We start from the raw sequence: 21,341 nt of genomic DNA, 5'->3' as shown, positions 1-21,341 counted from the left end.
TTCTTCTAAGCTCTTCTGGTAAAACATATTCTCTGCTACTTTTTGTCTGCAAATAATATTTTAAAATATTTTCTTTCATCAGAGCTGATTTTTGAGATGGCATGTGAAGAGAATTAACCCTTAGATTCAGCTGTTTTCTGCAGGCAGTGAATTAACAGAATAGGAATGCATTCTGTTTGTGAGCTTAATGTGGAGTGCTTATATCTCTCTCTGCAGAAGTGGGTCAAAGCTATTTTCTCTTTTTGCTACCAGCCATTAAGAGAAGAGAAAAATTGGATACCTGGCTTTCAAATATGCCAGACATTTCATGTCTGTTTGAACATGCCTTAACCACAAAAAATAGAAGTCCTTTCTGCTCGTGTTCTCTTAAAAGAATAATAACTTTTTAAAATTGATGAATATCTTTTCATTCAATGATGATGGTAAATTTTTCTGTGATAGAGGTGAGGTGATAATTGAATAAATCATTATTTTAAGTCTTAAAAAACACATCACACAACAGCATTCCAGGGTCTTGGAAATGCTCTTTGAATTGAACATACAGCTGTGCTTGCAGAGCAGGCACACCTGATTTGGAAATGGAACTAGCAAAATGATGTAAAAACTGATAGAAGCTGGCTTGAATTTTGTTGAAGTAGCTTAAAATACAGCACAAGACTTTTACTGGCCATCCAAATGGATCAAAACCAAATTTATTACCAATATGCTCAATCCTTGTTTGTAAGGCAACAAGGGGTAACAGCACGTCAGAAGGAAATTAAAACTAAAGTAGGAAGCACATCTTCAGTCTCTTCAGAGCATCTACCAGGTTTTTGTTCTGTGTCCCTCTGCTTCGGGGATGCCCTCAAAGCTTTGTGGTTACATTATGTGCGGGCTGCAGCAGTACGCTGAGTTAAGTATGTGATAGTAATTTTAAGGTGTTGGTTTGGGGTAAATAATGAGCTGCTACTCATTAGTGTTTTGCTAGCTTTCTTTCAATGAGGAGAAGTGCTTGGCTGGCCTTTAACGTTATTTATAATACTAATTTGAGTTCCCTGGGCTCCTTTCATCTTCCTCTGCTTCCTTGTCCCATGCCTCAAACAACTAGTACTGTGTGAGTCCAAGGGGCTTGTGATGTGAACAGAGCAAAAGAATTCATTGTTTAAAACCTTGTACAGAGAAGTAGGAAATGCTGTTTTTTAGGGGGCAATACAGTAGCAATAGCTATTAATAAATAAGTCTGGTTTAAAATCAAGCTATACTGGGTTGTTTGCCTCCAAAAGCTGTGAGCCCACGTTGGCGTGGCTGCTGCCCACCCCGTGCAGAACGACCGCCTGAGGTGGTGGTGCCTCCAAGTGGTGGTTACCCTCTCCAGATCTCCAGCCCCTATTTCTTGCTGAAGTACTTGGGGTCAGGTTTGCCACCTTTAGTGTTAGTGGGACATGCAGAAGGTATACTGTCCGAGTGCATTCTTCTGGATTAAATACTTTCTCTTTTTTTCTCCAGTGCTCTGGGCTGTTTAGATACATTTGTCTTCAGTAAACATACAAATACTTGGAGAGTAAAAGTAGCGTGGTAGGAATATGTAAATTATACTTCTAAGCCGTATCAAGCCGGACTTGTAAAACTGTCGAACATTCATGTAACTTTCAGAGTGCTTTGTGCTTCTTTTGCTATGAAGGAAGCATTAGGATATGATTGAAATACAAGAATTTACGTTAAACTTAAAAGCTGACCACTTCAGCAGGTCATCTGCTAATAACAGCAACGTCGTTCTGAAATATGACTGGTTTAACATCCAAGCTGTAATAGATCATTTGTTGCCTCCAAATATTCATTCTCCAAGGTGTTGTGGATATATTTATTGTGCACCAGCTGTGATAAATTGTGTGGCTTCCACCTCCCAATGTCCAACATGTTGGTTTCTGCGCTGTGGTTCAACTGCCCTGCATGCATTGTGCGGGTTCAGGGATGATGGTGAAAATACTCAGTGTGGTTTGATTGCCTGCACTTCTGTCATGCATAACTACTCTGAACTTGCTTGGCCGGGTCCTGCCTTCCCCAGGAAGGTATTGGTACCGAAGTTCCTGGAAAAGACAGTTTCAGGAATTTGGTAAGGATTTCCCTGTTTTATGGTTCCTTGTAGCCAATTACTTGGACCAAACCAAGTTTAAAAAGTTGCCTTTTATTCAGATGTCTCTGGGAGAGTGTGCCTGTATTATGAAAAACACTGTAGTTCTTCCCATACAATTTTAACTCGCTTTAATACTGCTTATGGACATAACAAGGGATTTCACTTTCAGCTGTTCTTGCAGACTGACTCTATCATGTGTTTTCTGCTTGACTGTAGAGTTTTTTCTATGCTTAAAATCATTTCAGGAAGGAATTGGCTTGAACCATGTTTTCTCTGTTCTTAGCAGGTACTAATTCATCCGCTATACCCCAGCGGGAAATGCTTAAGTAGTATTAGGATAGGGAGACTGTCATATTTAAAACCCATCTGGTGCATAGCTGTGTGTGTAAGAGAGGTCCTTCTAGGTAAAGCCACATACACATCCTGTTTGGGGTGAATGCTACTGGTGACGTGCTTTTTGGTACTACATCCTGAAAAGATGCTGCTGCTTTTTAGCTGGAAAGTGAAAGCACGATGCGACTGAGGTCCAAAGACTAGCACAGCTGCACAAGCACTGTAGTTTGCCGGATGAACGAAGGATTAGGAAGCAGAGCATCCTTTGTGCATTGACCTTGGTTGGTTGGTTCAGGGAACATATCTACCTGGCGTGAGCCCTTATGTGAAGCCTGGGGATGATTATGCTCAAAGTAAAGCATCACAGCGTTACTTTGGCTGTAGTCAAAAGGTCAGGGGCTGGCTCTTGTAAATTTACTTTTTTCAGCTCTTCAGTGCATCATGGCTGTTTGCAAATTGGTTTTTCACAGTGCTGTGAGAAAATGGAGAGTAATGTGGTGTGGTGAAGGCTCCTGCTGCAAGATGCTGCTGTTGACGTACCAGAAGAGTCAGCGTGCATCTGCTGAACCTCAGCTGCTGGAAATCAAGAGCTGGGAAGGAATTGCTTTTTCTCATCTTGAAGACAGTGAAAAGTAGTCAAATACAAAGTTTTCATGCGATCAGATGTACCCTTTCTAAAGCCAGAGTCTAAGTTCCCTTGGAACACCCTTGGATGTAGATGTTTTGTATGACACACTTGTGACAATCGTACCTTGTTTGACTTAACGTTTTCTCTAAATATAACACTGACTGCTATTTTGTTAATGCATTCTGCAGCTGTTTTAAGTCAGTATACGTTATTTGAGAACGACTTCTGAAATGTGACAATTTGTTTTCCGTCTTTAAGTGTGGGTGCTTGGTTTGCCTGCAGTGTCTGTACCATTAACACCATTAGCTGCAGCTCTGTTTGCAGCATGGTGACTGGGGATGGTAAATGGTTCTGAAACAGCAGGAGTGACCTAGTTCTTAGAGGCATTTGCCTTCTGGCTATTTTGTGCATTCTGTGAATTCCCAGATCCCTTACGTGTAAAGACAATCTTCTTTCAATTTTAATTCTCTATAAAAGTCAACAGACATCTAATTTTAAATACAGGAATAAAATACTGCTTGTTTGTACAGTTGCCACTGCACTTCCTAAAATGTGTTCAGAAACAAGTGTGGCATGAATAATAACGGTTCATGTGCAAACTGCATAAACTGAATTGCCTCCTTGGGTACAGGGAATAATTAAAAGCAAAATCTTGGTGTATTCAGATTTGTGTTCCTGTTATTTTAGGTCACTACCACTTATGTTGAAGAACAGTGAGTGTCTGTTTCTTGCTTGTTTAATGATACCCTACCAACCCTGGATTTTCATGATAGGTTTACCTAGGCTGGCTTGTAAAAATACAGATCTTTGGCTGGAAGTGAGTGGTGATTCCCAGTGCTGCTGTAGTGCTGCTCCTCTACACCATTAGCTCTTCCTTACCAACCAGAAGTTCCTGGGATCACTCCATTATTTCTGGTGGTATTTTGCTGTTTTATGTTTTTGGTGCGCTGTTCCTGAGGGATTTAAGTACATAACTAATTCCTGGGTGAACTGCCCATCCCTTCCACAACATCTTTGTTTAATAATGCTATGGATATTCATCGAGTATGAGAAGTTTGTGTTAAGCAAGGATGGTGTTTATTTGCAAAGAATGTCATTTACCAAGTTAAACTAGTGTAAGGTGTAGAATGAGGGCAAAATAAAGTGCATCATCTAACATTAAATGATGTGGATGGGGTAAAAGTTCAAAGCATAGTGGAGGTCTAATTATACAGTGAGGAAATAGAAAATGCTTGGTAGACCTCAGAGTACTCAGGGACACTACTGAAATTACCCTAAACAGGTTGGCAAGGGCAGGGGCTCTTAACAATGGATTGCTGAAAAATGTCCCATTAAATCTGAAACAAGATCATTAAAACAGAAGACAGCGTAAAATGACCTGACTTAGTTATCAAAAATATAAAACTGTGAGAAGTTCCAAGTGGAAACAAGTCCAAAGACTTTTTAAAAAATTGTTAGCCATTCGAAGACCCTCACCTAGAAAAGGTTATGGGACTTGCTTCTCCCATCCGCACCTCCCAGAAGAACTTCAGGTATGTTCCGCAGGGCGGAGGCACTGTTGTTCAGCGCAAGGCTGTCCGGCTGCTCGGCCCAGGGGCCCCCAGAGCTGCTGCGCTGCCCTGGCTCTAATTGGGCTCTGCTGGGAGCGGGCCCAGCAGCGCCAAGAGCGGTTGCCCTGGTACCCTTCCCTCTTTGTGTTGGTTAGAAGCAGTAGTGGCTCTCTTCTGTGAGGGTGGTGGGATCCTCCCGAGATGAAATGATTGGAGATGGGGAAGCTCGCTGGGTTAGGTTGATGTAATTTTTGAAATGATAGGTTCCTGTTTTTTTCTGATATCCTTAAATTGGTTTTGCAAGATGGAGAGTATTTACTGCTCGCTTGAATTGTTCTGGAAAAATGAATCCGACTGTAACTTGTCATACTGGCGAAGCCTCAGCAGGCACCTTCAGTCTTAGCAGCAGGCAGGGAAGGAAGGATATTAATTTAGCTGCCTTTCAGGAGCAGAGCTTAAGGCCAGTTCTGACCTCTGAGCTGAACCTCTGTGCTTGCTTTCCCCCCATAGATGCCCACTATCACTTCTAACGAAGCTCTTCATTAGGCCAAAAGGCAGCCTTACTTAAGATCCTTGGGTGCAGGAGTCTGACCTCATCAGCTACTGGGTTTGCATCCTTGCCCGTCCAGTGCAGGCGGCCCTGGGCGCTTCCACGTGCGGCTCTCAGGCTGCTGGGGCCTGCCCTGCACTTCTGCACCTCAGGGCTGGAAGCAGAGCTGTACATTGCGCTGGTTTGCACTCACTCCGCATGTCTTCCTCCTGTTCTTCTCACCATAGTGGTGCTTTTCTACAGTAACCAGTAAAAACAATCGATTTTTCAAATTTTTGGTTTAATGATGCTAGCTGCGTCACGCTGGCCAAAAGGACTGTAGTGTGAATTCACTGGGCCCATGCCCTACCACTGAGTTGTGAGGCTGAGCTCGCCTTTGCTACGCAGAGCGGCTCGAGTCCTGGGGTTGAACTAGTGCCTGAGAAGTCATCCTCTCAGATGCAGGAGTACCTGGGTCTGTTACCCGCTGCTCAGCTCCTGATCTTGGCATCTGTGCCTCCATGGGCACGTGCTAATATTTGTTTTGGCTGCAATCCTCAGATTTGCCTTCCAGCAAGTGCGTGGATTTCTGCAAGCCATTCTTCTTGCCCAGTGTTTATCAGCATACAGCAAATTGAATTGTCTTTCCTCTGGACAGTGAAAGCATGTTACTCCCATCCCTTGTGACTGGCAAAAAGAGCCTTTGTTTGGGGCAGCAGGATGTATTCTTTGTAAGTTTTTGGTTTTTTTCTCTCCCCCCTTTTTTTTCCCCCTTGAACACCGAGGATTTTAACTTAAAGGAGGATGGAAAAATATTTTTTTGGCAGTTTTTATTCCTCTGCAAATATTCGTGAAAGCTTGGTGCAGTGGGGTTAAAGGTCTTGGAGGGGGAAAAAGCATTGTCATGCTGGGTGAACACTTCTCCTCTTACGCAGTATTATGACCAGAATGGGAAGTCATTCCATAAGCTTCACTAAGATGATAAAAATTCAGTTAAAAGGAGGGGAACCTGCAAATGTTCCTGTCAGGAATTCAGTGCAGAAAAACAGGCTTCTGAAGGGCTCGCAAGAAAGATGGAAAGAACAGATAATTTGCTGAAAATCAGATGAATGCACCTGCACTGCATGGGGGTAAGGAAGTAAAGATTTGTTTTCTGTTTGGGTAATGGACAGGGAACTGAGAAAGCAATTTCAAGTAGCTGATATATTCACAGCTACAACGTTCCGATGAATGCTCAGATGTTGGAATGTAGTTACAAAATACAGATTCAGAATACCATTAGACTGGAAGGCCATGCTACTCTTTCTTGTTCCAGGATGCACATCAGTGCATCATTCTTGTCCCCTGTGCTGCATGTAGCAATGCTTGAACTACAGGAGAATATCAATTACCTGCAGTGTTCTGCTATCGCAAAAGCCTGGCTTTTTCCAGCTGGGCTGATAATACAAAAGGAAATGCAAGTCACTTTCACTGTCTTGATTGAAATGATTGCGTAAGTCTAGAAACATTCCTTTGGACATGAGGCCAATTTATGCACTTGAAAATAGTCCTCGGGGTGCCAGGTGACATCATGTAATACTGCAAACTGAATGAGTCGGATGGTAGTAGCTGACTGTAACAAACTGAAGATGGCTTAATCCTGAATTGTGACAAACACAGGGAAACATATCTATGGGGGCTGACGTGATGAGAGAGTTCACAAACCCCTAAGATCTTGGACAGCATTTTACAGCTTTATCTCAGTGGTCAAACCTCTCTGAAAGCTTGGTTGGGAAAGGAGACAATCATTGTTTCAGTGATAGCAATTGCTATCAACAATAGCAATCTTTTTGTTGTATAGACTTTCTGATACATAAGCTGAAAAAAAATAAGAATGAAGATTTCTTTAGCCTTGGCAGGTATGCTACCAATTTAAAGGAGATGAATTTCTGTTGAAGCAGCTATTTGCTAATCAAGCGTATCAAGTATTGCCTGCTATGTTGTGAATGGTGAATTGGGCAGTAGATGAGCATGGTTTGATGTTGCTGTGCTTACAGTATAGATATCATTCTTTATGACTTGATGTTTGGAAATAAAGCAAACAGAAAATATCTGCAATATTCGTAGATAGGCAGCAATCTTTGCCTAAAGTTCTGAAATGGCTATGAATTTAAGTGGCATCTTACAGAGGAAGTCTGAAACCAAAAAGCTACAGGTATTAGCTCATGCCAGCAGCAAACATGATAGAAATGGTTTGTTTCTGTCATGCTCTTGCCTAAATGCTTATACTGTTACTTATTAAATAATGCCAAGTGTGGTGGTTTTACTTGGGTGGGCGACCGAGCTCCACCACAGCCGCTCTCTCACTCCCCCTCCTCTAAGGGGAATGGGGAGAAAAATACGATCCACAGGGCTCAAGGGTTGAGGTAAGGATGGGGAGATTGCGCAGTAATTATTGTGATGGGCAAAACACTCAGCATAGGGAGATAGTAAGATTTATTACTTATTACTAACAAGCTAGAGAAGCAAGAAACAAAGGAAAGAAACCAAGAACGCCTTCCCCCCATCAGCCCTCTTCCACCTCCTCCCCCTGAGCGGTGCAGGGAATGGGGGGCTGTGGTCAGTCTATAGCGCTTCTTCTCTGCCGCTCCTTCACGGTCACTCTCTGCCCCTGTTCCACGTGGGGTCCCTCCCACGGGATGCCGTCCTTTGCCAAACTGAGCCTGCGTAGGGTTCCCACAGGCAGCAGCTCTTCAATAACTGCTCCCACACGGCTCCGTACCACGGGGTCCATCCCCCAGGAGCAAACTGCTCCAGCACGGGTCCCCCACGGGCGGCAGCTCCCCCCAGACCCCCTGCTCCTGCGTGGGCTCCTCTCCACGGGCTGCAGCTCCGGCCTGGGGCCTTCTCCAGCAGGGGTCCTCCACAGGCCACAGCCTCCGTCGGTGCAGGTCCACCTGCTCCACCGGGGTCTCCTCCATGGGCTGCAGCGTGGAATCCTGCTCCACCGTGGTACTCCATGGGCTGCAGGGGGACAGCCTGCTTAACCACGGTCCTCACCACAGGCCGCAGGGGACTTCTGCTCCGGCGCCTGGAGCACCTCCTGCCCTCCTTCTTCACTGACCTTGGCGCCTGCCTGCAGGGCTGTTCCTCACTCCTCTCACTCTCCCAGCTGCTGTGTGGCGCAGCTTGGTTTTTTTTCCCTGTCTTAAATATGCTCTCACAGAAGCGCAAACAACATCACTTATTGGCTCAGCTCTGGTCAGCAGTGGGACCCTTACCTAACGTGGGAAAGCTTCTAGATTCTTCTCACAAAAGCCACCCCTATGGCCTCCTGCTACCAAAACCTTGCCATGTAAACCCACTACACCAAGTCTGCTCTGAACTTCAATTACGTTGTCTTTCCAGCTCAACTGGAAAAAAGGTGTGTGTATGTGTTTTGTTTCCTTTCAGTTACGTTGAGTTGACACAGATCACACAGATCATTCATTTACTTTTGGGGTAACCCCCCCCCCCCCCAAAAAAAAAGGCTTTAATAGATGGAGTGAAAGCAAGATTTGACCAACGAAAGCTCTAGTGCAAGTAGTGTGGGACACAGGCCTGTGTGTCTTGGCTAGTGAATTATACTTGTTTCCTGAGTCAGTTTTCTTCCTGCTGACTTTAACCTGACAGTTTTAGTGTAATCCTCTGGCCTTCATTACAAGTTCTTGAATAACCCAAGTCCTTACCACTTAAGCATAGGGTATCAGTGATCAGCACGACCCACGTGCAGAGGGGACCCTCCCTTTGAATGCCCAGCCCAGCACCAGCAGTCAGGGTGTCAGGAGGAGCTGTGCTGCAGGACCAACCACTTCCAACACAGCTCGAACCCCTCTGTATGCTGCCAGTCTCTCTTTTTTGGTTGCAGTGTAGTGGGCCTCGGGTCCTCTGAATCCCTGACTCTAAAACCCCAGGGGTTGACCAAGTCTTCCTAGGCTCTTTCTGCCAGAGCCTCCACGTGGGGCCACTCTCCCTGGCTGTGGTGCAGAGCACGTTTTTCACATCTTGGCATCCTCACACTGGCCCAAGGGCTGCTGTGTGAACTATCTCCTGTTTAATTTGTTCAAAGGCTTGTTGTTGCTCAGGGTCCCATTTAAAAGGGCTCTTGTGGATTGCTTGATAGAGAGGGCTTACAGTCAGACTGTTATGTGGAATGTGCTTTCTCCAAAACCTCACAATGCCTAAGAAAGCTCATGTTTCCTTTTTGCTAGTTGAAGGAAGATGCGAAGGTATTGTTCCTTGTCTCCTCCACAGACTGGCTCTGGGAGGAGAAAAGGTAAAACGTGTACTTGTTAACAGTTTCCAAGGGATGGCGGCCGTGCTGAGCACAAATACCACGGTAGGCTCATGGCCAGAGCCGCTACCGTGTCCTAAGCGAGTGTTGCACAGCACAGGGGTGGAACCAAAAGCAGCCTTTGGCCAGCCCCTGGGGGTGATAAACAGCAAAACGGGGAGTGGGTGCAGCAAGAGAGCATTACCTGAACCAACTTTGAGAGCAAATAAATCAACACCGTGATCACCAACTATTAAATAGAATAATTATAACAAATTTTGAGCAGATGAGTTCTTTAACATGCTCTGGTGAGGTTGATTGTTATTTCAGCCCTTCGGGCCCCGTGTTGGGCACCAAAAAGACTGCTGTGGTTTAACTTGGCACCATGTGGCTGCTTGTTTGCTCCCCACTTAGCAGGATGGGGGGAGAATTAAAGGAAAAAGTGTGAGAACTTGTGGTTTGAGACAGGGAGATAAGGACAGTTTAATAAGAAAGGGGTTGTGTGGGTGATGCACAGAGCAATTGCTCACCACCAGCTGACCCAGAACTTTTAGTCTTACTTGATTCTACTTCTTAAATTACTCTGCAAATGATTTTCCTTTTTAAGGAATTTTGTGCAATTGGACACTGACTAGCTGAACATCTGGAGTTGAGTACATATTGCACAATTAGCCACAAACTTTGCATTTCTCTTGCCTGTGTATTGATCTCTTCAGCTCGCCACTGCAAGCACCTGAAAACGCCCTGCTGATAGTGCAGTGGCTTGCTGAAGAACTGCTCTGTTCTGCTGGGTTGCAAAAGATCTCAAAGACAGGACATGTTAGAGCCTGAAAGGGATTTAGAACTGGTTTAGAGGCATCCCATCATCCCATCTCAGACTGGGTTTTGATCTGAGAAACCCTAAATGAATATCTGATCCTCTTTGGTGATGCGTTTTATCCTCATTTTGAAACCTAGTCTTCCACTGCCACATGTAACTGGAACAGCTATTTGCAGCTGTGGTTGGACATCTGCCAAACAAGATATCTTGATATATATTTCATTTTTGGCAAGTAAAAAACATGAAATGCGAGCCAGAGATAACTTCCTAATGTTTACAAGCAAGTAATGTGTGTTACAATAATGTTGTGTTATTTTGGGTTTACCTCAATATTTTATTTCTCATGCTGAATGAAGCAAGGTCTGGCAAGGACAAGAGATTAAATTTGGCATACGCAAATGTTCTTCTAGATGTAAGAAACATATGTAGAAAGAAACGTGATATGGTAGTCCTTGACCTAGCGTTAGCCTAAGATTAATTATTCCTAATGATTGCCATGGCTGTCAGCAGTGAAAGGCACGAGTTTGTGCCTTTTCTAAAGGAGGACTGTCGGAGGCTGAGCAGTGACCTTTCTCTCTACTCTGCACTGGTGAGGCCACATCTGGAGCCCTACTATTGGTGCTGGGCTGCCCTGTACAAGAAAGATACCGACTCACTTGGGCAAATCCCGTGCAGGACCAGAAGATGATTCAGGATCTGGAGCATCCTTCATATGGGGAGAGGCTGAGAGAGCTGGGAGTTGTCAGCCAGGAGAAGCGAAGGCTCAGAGGCTCTAAGCGATGTGTCTAAAGTACCTATGGGAGGAAACTAAAAGAGAGGCAGGCTCTTCTCATTAGTGCCCACTGATGGAACAAGAGGCAGAGGGCACAAACGGAAGCATGTGATGTTGCATCTGAACCCAAGAAAATACTGCTTGAGAGTGATCAAATGCTGGACCGGGCTGCCCAGGGAGGTTGTGGAGCCTCCACCTGAAGGGAGCCCAGCTGGGCACGGTCCTGGGCAGCATGCTTTTGGTGACCTGCTTCAGCAGGGGGCTTGGACTAGAGGTCGGGGTTTCCATCCTGTGTATCTGTGAAGGGTGTAGGGAGGATTCCTATGACTTATAAATGCCTTTGGAACTGTTGGCTTCATTTGTTTGCTCGGATACTCTAGCTGTAAATGTCTAAGTTGCTAACAAGTAAGAAGACATCACCTTTTCCTATTGTGCGGGCCAGTTTCCACACTTAGCAAGCTTATTCGATGGGATTTAACGTACCTCTGAAACGTTACGCTGTTCAGAATCCTGAGTGCTCTGTCATTTAAGCTTAGATTTCAATTGCTTAGATTTTGGACTACCACAAGTGGATTTTGAAGCTAGTAACTAAAGTCCATATGCTTAATATATGAAGCACTTATGTGAGAATCGTGCTGTTATGAATGATGGTGCTGAAGTCCTCAAAGCTGGTATTTCTGTTGTACACGCAGTGAAGTTGGAGGCTGATTCATAGTTTTCCCAGTTGTATAAGTGCGGTGGGAAATTTGTGGGCTGGAGCAGATTGGAAAGACAAACTTCCTGGGTATCTCCTCTTGAGAAAAATTTCCTTTTGACTGAACATCTGTTTCCCTGTCTCAAGAATAACCTTTAGCATTATATTTGCCTAGCAGTTAAATCACGAGTACATGTGAAACAGCTAGATTTTTCTTCTCTGTTGTGCATATAAATACATAAAGTAATAGATGAGCAAGATTGTAACTTGCTGTAAAATAGGACTATACATCTTCAATAATATTTTAAAGCTAGGACTGCATGTTTTGGAAAAGACATGAGCTCTTGAAATGAGCGATGAACTTCAGCAGGTATCTTTCAGCATCTGCATGAAACCCTTCCTGAATTGAGATGCTTCAGTACAGGATAATGCTGGGTATGAGCATCAGCCATCAGTGGGTCATCCTGAGGCCTGTGAGAGGAATAAAATATTTGTGTGCGTTAAATGATGGAAAGAATGTAAATATTTAGATAACTTCTTTGCCTCTAGTTCTGTAAACTCCCTAAAATGTAATTGTATTCAGTTTGAGAGCAGTTTCTGTCCTTGAATTTCCCTTGCCAAAACCAAGAATGCTTGTTTATTTGCGGGAGCAAGTTGACTTCAGTGTGTCTATGAAGGTTCTCCATCCCTGCATCTGGTCCAACGGGATGCATCTGAGGGTGCAGAGACTTTGCCTGTATAGTTGTGGAGCTGCTGTCACCTGTGGTAGCTTGTGCTGTCTCAGGTAGCTCCTGGTGGCGGGAGAAAGCTGAATATTGAGCTTGTTTTTTCTTTAAAGTGCAAGGAGGATCCAGGGGGTGATGGGCTATCAGCCTTACTTCCCTCCCTGGGAAGGTTATGGAGCTTCTCCTGGAAGCCATGTTGAAGCACATAAAGGACAAGAAGGTGAAGGGGAACAGCCAGAGCAGGCTTACCAGCAGAAACTCATCCCTGACCTGATTGCCTTTTGTGATGGCATGGCTGGGACTACGGACAGTGGAGCAGTGCATCTTGTCTGCCTGGGTTTTGGCAAGGGCTTTGATGTGGTCTCCCACCGTATCGTGACAGCCATGTTGGTGAGGTCTGGGATGGGTAAATGCACAGTGATGTGGAACACTGGCTGACCTGTTGGCTCAAAGGGATGGCCATCAGCCACAGGAGGCAGGTGGCTAGTTACTACAGGCAGACAGGGGTGTCTGTATTAACGGCCTGGGTGGCGATGGGTTGGAGAGCAGGCACACTGCACAAGTTTCTGTATCCCCTCCAATTTGAGGGAGGTGTCAGCGTGTTGAAAAGCACAACTACTTTTCGGAGGGACCCCGTCAGGCTGAGGAAGTGGGCCAATGGGAGCACCCTGAAGTCACACCTAGACAAATGGCAGGCATTGCCCTAGGTGGGTACAACCTGGGGGTTCCTGCGGGTGGCACGCTGACCAGGTGCTGCCACTCTGCCCCTGCAGCTAACGCCCAAATGCACTTGGGCTTGTTAGAAAGAGTGTAGGTAGAAGGTCAAGGAGAGGCCTCCTTGGCATCTGTTTAGTATTTGTGAGACAACATCTGTATAGCTGTGTCCAGTTTTGAGCTCCCCTGTGCAAGAGTTACACTGATGCAGTGTGTGCAAGTTCAAAATCGGGCTGTTCAGATCTAGATATGAGGAGAAACTGCGCCGTGGGTTAATGGAAGTGGTCTGCAGAGGCCCTGTATGACCTCAGGTCTCTTGTGTGGGAGGGGAGAGCGGAGGGGGCAAGGTGTACCCAGCTTGTGCATAAGGCATCTGGGTCCTTAGGTGGTCTGTTGGTGTCTCTGATGTTTTGGGTAGCCAGTGAGAGTGACTTGAACGCTCCCCTTCCCTGTAACAGAAGAGGAGAAACATCCTGCATGGGGCAGAAACTGGTGCAGAAGTTTAGATGTGTTTCTGCTTGCACAGTTTGATTTCTCGCTGTGCCAGCCTGTTTGTCAAAGCTGAAGGAGCCTCTTCCTTAGTCTGGATAGCAAGTTACTCTTGCACTGAACTCTCAAACCCTTCCTCCCACATGGAAAAGCGTGAGTGGGTTGTTGGAAGCTGTGCTCAGTCTGGCAGCTGATGCTCAGCGCTGGGTGTGGGAGAACCTACAGCAGCCCGAACTTTGAAGTCACTTGTCCAAATTCCTATTTGGGGTATTTTAAGTGTCCATTGCTCTTCTGTGGCAGAACCTAGCTTTTATGTGGCGTGGTGTGTGAGCCTGTATTGCCCCCGCCTCCTCCAAGTGATGTAAGAATGTGTAAAAAATGTTAACTGGAATTAAGAAGGTGACATTTGCCAACATGGCTATGTAAATATTTGAGTGGTAGGGATTTGATGGTAATATTGATGAACTGTTTTAGGTTTGATTAGTTAAATTGGTAGGAAGAACTGTGAATTTCTTGCAGAAGCTGCTGTTGGATCTTGTTTGCAGTTGGAAGGAGTGCTAGCAAAGCATAACTTCGTGTACATCTGTTTCTGAAATTGGGAAGGGCTGGTGCTGTACTCAGAGAACAATGCCGTGCGAGAGGGATGACTCGAAAGCGCTGGTAGGTGTGTGGAGATTCTCTTTTAGTGTATGATTATGGTTGAACTGGGTAGAGGAGCACAATGTCTGGCATGAGTTTTCCATCCTCCCTAGATGACCAAAGGTTTTGTTTTGCGTTTAGACTGCCTGCTCACATTCACAATTCAAAACCAAACCAGAACAAAATGGCAGTGTTACAGATTCACCGGTTGTGTTTTCTGTTTAAGTACTTGGAAAATTAATGACGGAAAACTCTCATATGGGTTGTTGCAGAGATGCAAGCAGCCTTAGTGTTCCCTGAGGGAGGAGTATTAGTGATCCATTGATCAATTTACTAATTTTGCCAATGAACAAGACTTGTGTTGTTGCGATTGAAACTGTTTTTCATGGGAGGATTAATCCTTGAAATAGCTATATTAGCCTAACGAATAAGCAAGCTAGTGCATCGTAGGGGAGTGCCCACATCTTTTAGCCATAGTAATTGGTTTTCTTTGCTGAAAATAGTGTAGCTAATTAGGATTTTTTAGTAGGCAAATAAAAAGTAAGAGCTAAAAGAGGTAAATTACTTTGAAGCATGAAGGGACACCTGAAGTTCCATGTGAAGTCAAAGAAGGGTGTGGTGTCCCTCCTGTAGAGCTGCTGATTTAGCAGAAGTGGGGATTGAGGAATTCAGGTACAGCTGTACTTCCCATCTTGAAGAGCTGGGAGAAAGCTGGCTTTTGGGGAGGGGGCAGTGGAAGGAAGATGGAAGTGTCACCATGCACGTTGGGCAGGTTTCAGGGTAAAACACGACCTATGGCCAAAGCGGTGGGTCAGTGTGGGTGCAGCGTTGCTGCTCCAGAGGTAAGGCTGTAAGTTGTTCCTCTGAGCACTTTTCTCGCTGGGAAGCAATGGGAACTCAACCTAGCAGCCTTTCACATGGTGGACATGGTATTGAATGACCTCTGATTCCACACAGTAATATCCAGTGTTTGATGTAAAGCCTTTTAGTTCTGATAGTGAGTGTTTGTTTGTTTTTGCTTCCAAAATATTTTAAAAAGATAGTTCAGAGTCTTTTGTTAAGAATGTTAGTTTGGACATGGTTCTTCTCTTCTGTAAACAATATTCCAAAATAAAAGCCAATTTAAGCTTATTCATTTTTGATAACTTATATCAGAAAACATTATTGCAATATCAGCATGGCTTTAAAGAGATTTTTTAATGTGCCAGTAATGTTATGAATAGCCCTTCTTTTGTTTTTCTTAAGCTTGAACCTTCATCAGAAGTGTGTGCTTGTTATAAGGGGTAGAAATGTCTTGAATTACTTTATTCTGTAGGACGTGGTCTTCTGTTGCAACACACATATTCTTGAATTCACTAAAGAAGAGGGTGGACAAAGGAGTTAAAAATAAAAGGAGAGGGGAGTATTGTATAATCAAGGAAACTGACTTCAGTGTTAGTGGTTCAATAATGGACTATCCCTTCTGCTCTGGTAGACTTTCTTCCAAATTCTGCTAGTACTTTGTGGGTACTGTCCTGGTGTTGGTAAAGTTGGTTGAGAGATACTTCGTAGTACAATAGCACGTGTTCAGTCTCTCTGCCTTAAGAGGCAATGAACTTCAGTTCGAACTACTGGAATTTAACATGAGGATCCAGAAAGCAGGGGAGAAAACACTTTTAAGTAGCTTTTGTCTAAGAATCTTTCACTGCAGACCAACCGGAGGGGGGAAACACAAAATGTATTTTGTCTTCAGATGTGAAGTGAGTGAAGCAAGGGAACAAAGTTAGAAGCAGAAGTAATTTCTCAGCATGCTAGGAAACATGAACATGTAGTAGATATTCCCTTTGCTAGGTTAAGATGACCAAATGTATACAGGCAGCATGGACTTTGAATTCTGTGAGGTGATCCTTCCGGGTCTGCATATGCTTTGAAAGCATCTGTGGAGTGGCTGATTTTTTATTTTTTTTCCCCTCCAGCAGAGAACAGTGTGATTTCTTACACCACACAGAAAGTTAGGAGGGGGGCAGGTATGAGAGAGTTTTCCTTCCATTATGTAAATACTCAGATTGTTTTTGGTGAAACAGAACCTAAAATAGCAAAACTGTATTTGACCAGTTTTGAAACCTTCACCTGTATGTCATAGCATCATAGGAAATTTCAGGTTAGAAGGCGCCTCAGGAGGTCATCTTTCTGTACCATTGCTCTGCTTCCCCTGCATAAACAGGAGTATTTAGGAAGACAGGGATTTGAAGTGGAGTGGAACCCCTGTCGTTTGCAGCTGGCCCAGATCATCACCCAGTCATGCATCAGCTACCTGGGGCTGGGGCTGAGCTGTAGGTGATGACAATAAAGGATCATGAAGGCAGCAGCAGTCTGTGCTCGCCTGGGAGGGAGTGGTGAGGAATTTGTTATAAGGTGGTAAAGGGACGAGGGGTGGAGTGCATGTAAATTGTCCACCTGTGTCGGTGTTGTGGTGATGATTTTGGTGTGGGGAATTCTTTTTGGTGGAAATGGAGCTTGTGAAGGCTTTGTGATGAGTTGGTGAAGAGGCAGAGGTTCTGAACACTGCCTTTGCCCCAGTTGTTTGGTTAGTTGTCAGTATTTGGCTTTACAAGCACCAAGAGCAAACTTGAACTTGGGTGTCAAAGCTGTACTAGAAGTTGGGAGTGGGTGGACACTTGAAAATCTGTTCCCAATGATAAGGGAAGGAAAAATACAGCCACTCACTGCTACTCAGGGTGGACAGGATTTGAATTTTTGAATGAAGTTCTGACATACCACGTTCTCTCCACTCAGGAAGGCAAATGCATTTAGCTTTTCAGTTTTCAGCTGTTATGACTGACCTTAATTTTAAAGCAGCCTGTTAGTCTTCAGCTTCAAACTCTTTGTTGTGTTGTTTGTTTCCTTGTACTTCTCAGGATCTTCAGGATTTTGGTTCACAAAGCTTGTTCCGCATAGAGGTCATAACTAGAGAGCTTTTAAGACAAAACTTAATTTCTGCGAAGTAATCTGAACCACTGGAAAATGCGTTCACTTTGAACTAAAATCACTGGTGGTGGTAAGAGCAGCGGAGTATTTAGGTTTTCTGGAATTCTTTGTTTTTACAAGCAATTTACTGAAACCTGTGTTTGGGATATAAATGCCAGGTAGCTGGAAGGGTGCCCACGTAACAGTGTTCTTGTGCAACCATTTGTATGAGCCAGCCGTCACGTAGGTGTTGGGGACAGTGCTTGGAGGTACTGGAATTGATGAAAAAAGGTGTACTTTCTTCCATGTTAGATATGGAAGTTGCTAATATTAGGCATAGCTTGACTTCAAAGTGTCCTTTAAAAAAAAGAAGCCTGGCTAATGCATGTGTAGTAATCGTGTTTTATGACTAAAGGGCTCTCCTCTGACTTGTTCCAGCATTGGACTTGGGTTCTTGCTGTATTTCCTGTTTTCAGCTGCAGTTTAACTGCAAAATTATTCAATTTTTATTTTATTTCTTCAAAAGCAAAGAGTCTTGCTTTTGAATTCTGGGATCTGTTTTCAGCTGGCGATGCTGTCTGTGAGAAGCTGGAGTGTAAGGCACTGAGATGGGTCCCGTTACATTTCTAGGTTTATGCATGCTGTAGTGCATAGGATGGTTTCTTCGCGTTGTCTTCGTTGCAGCATCTGTTTGTTTACTTGCTGCTCTGCGTTGTGTGGTAGGTGTCAAAGGGCTGAATTTTTTCCCAGTTTGCTGTGAGGGTCATGGAGAAGGTGCTGGCCTGAATCGCTGGCAGGCACGGGAAGGTCAGGTGTCTGTGTAGGGCTGGCCCTTTATTTCGAGCTGCGCCCAACTGTTCTTGACCTTGTTGGCTAGATGCATATGTGAAGCTTCTACAGAGTTTTCAGAGAAAATGTGCTGAAGAGCAAACCGCTAGCAGTCTGGAAAAAGAAATTCTTGGCTAAAATGAGCTTCCATCCTCTGTCAGGTCATGTCCTCGACAGCTAGAACCTGTCTCAGTACTCGCTGTTTCCTTGTTTAAACTAGTGTCCCTGCAACTTTCAAAGATTCATTTAGGACAAGTGCCCCCTTGGAATAACAGATGGCATATTGTGATGGAGGAAGTAAGCCTGGAAATGATATTTTAAAGACAACGAGGCAGAGAGTGGAGATGGCACTGTTTTTTCATGAGTGGTTTTGTGTTATCTGCTTCATGTTCTCCCTGGCCTGCATCCAGAGTTACTGGCAGTGGTGTCAGTACTGTTCCAGCTGTATTTTGGTTTATGTGGCGCAATTACGGATTTAATAAATCAGATCAACTTTTCATAGAAATAATAATGAGTTGAGTATTTCCAAGCTGAAAAAATGGTGTGCAAAGTATTTTTTTTTTCTACAGAGAAATCAGAAAAAGTAACTGCAGCAGCCAAAATGAGCAGTTCCATTACCAATGCTTAGTGTGCCGGTGGAGCAGTGACTGCAGTGACTGTCCTGGATGCTGGCTGACAGAAGATGAGCTCTGGGAAGGAGGCAAAACGTGTCTGTGCAGAAGCCCCAGACCCAGAGCTGCGGCCTGTTTTCCATGAGCTGATGAGGAACGCGTTGCAAACTTGAACTCTTCCTGGAGGCTTGACCTTGCTGGATGACTTTGAAAACTTGCGATTGCATGAAAAGAATTAAGTAATGGATTGACTTTAGTGTCTACGCGTGTTTTGCTTGCAGTAACAAAACTGTTGCGGAACAGAACCTGGCCGAAGCATAGCCTGAGCCGGCCTGGTTGTTGTCAAATGTATTCTGCATGTTAGCTGGCAACAAAAAATCCTGATCTCTGTCCTGAATCAAGTCTGAAAACACATAGTTGATGAAGTTTGTGCTGAAATACTCAAAGGTGATGCTGCAGAACTGTCCATGCCATCTCTAAGTCCTTCCCTGTGGTACTCCTAATAAACAGTTGTAGACAAAGGCGAAGCTTCCCTGAGTGAAGATACCCTCTATTGCACTGCATTAGAAATGAGAGTTTCTTTGGGTAACGCTTGTGTTATCCATACCGCTTAGGACCTTGAAGACCTTTAAATAAAATAACTTTGGGTTGTCATACCCTACCTGGTCACAACTACTAAAGATTCTTTTTGTTAAAGTGGCATTTAATAAACGGTCTTGGCATGTGTGCTTGTCTGAGCCCAGGGTGGCTTTCTGACCTTACAGCAGTTCTGTGTGTGAGATGATCTGTTGGTGAGTATATGCAAGCCAGTGTCTCAGCAGTGTTCCTGCCACCAGTGCAGTGTTCTGGACCTCACGTGAAATTCACACTGGATCCCGAAACGTGACAGCACTAATAATAACACAATGTTTTCTCAGCTTCCCAAGCAGTGCCTGTGTTGACAGAGTTATTTGACTTCCTAGTGCAGGTGTGTTGGATACTCTGCTGCTCCTGAGCCTTTTCAGTAGCTGATGTAAAAGGCTGTGCTTTTACTGTGTTTTAAGGGATTCAGACATCTTGCTTTGTTTAGGGATCATCCTTTTATAAGCTGCTCTTAAAGTACCTGTTAGTTCATTAAGCTTCTTTGACGATAAAATGGATATGTGCTTTTAAACACACTCCATGAAAGAGAAAAAGCCCTGGCTTAACTCAGATGCTACTGTGGATTTAGTTGAGCTTAACATCTCATGAGCAAATGAATGAGGTATCAGTGTGGAGTGGAGTTTAAGGGCTGGGTACGCCTATATTAATGCGAAGTCACTGTGACAGCTCGTCGAAAACACTGTAAGCAGAAGGTTTTGGGGAGCAATGGAGAAGAAGAGGGCAGAAAAGGCTCGATGGTTTATTTTTATATAGAACTTTCTTCTTGATGCTAGGTGGGGGGATAAGAAGGTGGCTAGTTGAGCCTACTGTTCTGTTAAGTAAACTGTACCCTTTGGGTTGATATCTTCTCATGATGCGGAAGATTGATTATTTTTTTCCCCATGGAGATGTATAGTCCTTGAAGGAGGTGGCACCTTCGGTAGGGTACAGTAGAGTAACTAACTGCACAGGAGATGCTGAATACATTAAAAACTTCAGATACTGTGAAACAAAACATTGCAGTACTAACGCCCAGAAGATGATCCTGCAACGTGGTCAACACAGCTGGATGAACAATGGAAAGCTCAGCATATCTGTTGTTTCAGCATGGTAATGGAGGAATATGTAATCTACAAGAAGTTCAGTTACACAATATACTTGTTTGCATTGCAAGATCTGGACTGTAGGACTTCATGGAGGATGGCAGATACTCTTTCTGTGGAGTTAATAACAATCCCAAAGATGTACTTAGAAAAGGAGCTATATAGGCAGTTAGATTCCACCTCTTCCTCTTGCAGGAGAACAGACTTGCTGGAGGTGTTCACCTCCGAGTGGCACGTCATTATGGAAATCAAAACCATAAGCAAGCCAGTCTGATGTGTTGGGGTCTGAAAGCAGGATGTGTGAAACTTGTTATTTTGGTCACAAAACGGGAGAAATTGTGAGCGACCTCTGGAGCTCTGTGCTCACCCCCTGAGAAGCAGGGCCACCTTCGTACATGGAGGCTTCACAGCTTCTCGCAGCGGTCTGTGGCCATCATAATGGGGAAGTGTCTCGTTTCTTTTCTCCCCTTGTATTTTCACCCCTTGTATCTAGTTGGTATTTCACTTGTCACCAGCTGCACCACTTCCTGTGCCTTGTGATTTCAGTGAGCACCTCCAAGACAAGTTCTCATCTTCTCTGTACCTTGAAATTAGATAGCTAAAGGTGCTTATAAGATGTACCTTTATTCTTCTGTACCTACTTTATTCTTCTTCTTAGGACTGATGAAAGTGTTCATTACATTGAATTACAAAACTTGTAGATTAAAAGGAGTAGAGCTGTTTAAGAACTTTCCCAAATTACAGTTGTAGTAGGTAGTCTCTAGCAGCTGTAGGAATTCTGGTATCATAGGGTTCTTCATTACTGTGAACTGAATAAGAAACCTCCAAAGTATTCATAATGAGATAGGATTAAGCTATCCTTTAAAATGGTTCATACTTTGTGTGTTGTCAACAAATTTATCACCACAGAATACAAGATGAAAGCAGTCACGAAA

The 21,341-nt window shown here is 44.2% G+C and overlaps 1 protein-coding gene across 15 annotated transcripts in view; it reads left to right on the top strand.

Moving 5' to 3' along the window:
* Positions 1-21,341, top strand: part of AGAP1 (ArfGAP with GTPase domain, ankyrin repeat and PH domain 1) — a 376,948-nt gene that overhangs the window by 41,732 nt on the left and 313,875 nt on the right. Inside the window, exon 1 of one of the 15 annotated variants that reach the window (XM_066999592.1) lies at positions 15,050-15,139. The exons of the other annotated variants lie outside the window; for them this stretch is intronic. The gene's annotated coding sequence lies outside the window, so the exon portion shown is untranslated. Of the gene's footprint in view, positions 1-15,049; positions 15,140-21,341 lie in introns of those variants that run through there. 15 annotated transcript variants of the gene reach the window in all.

Source organism: Anser cygnoides, chromosome 6 (genome assembly GCF_040182565.1).
Source record: "Anser cygnoides isolate HZ-2024a breed goose chromosome 6, Taihu_goose_T2T_genome, whole genome shotgun sequence".
Taxonomy (NCBI): domain Eukaryota; kingdom Metazoa; phylum Chordata; class Aves; order Anseriformes; family Anatidae; genus Anser; species Anser cygnoides.
Note: the sequence above shows the minus strand (reverse complement) of the source record. Positions and strands in the feature narration are given on the sequence as shown.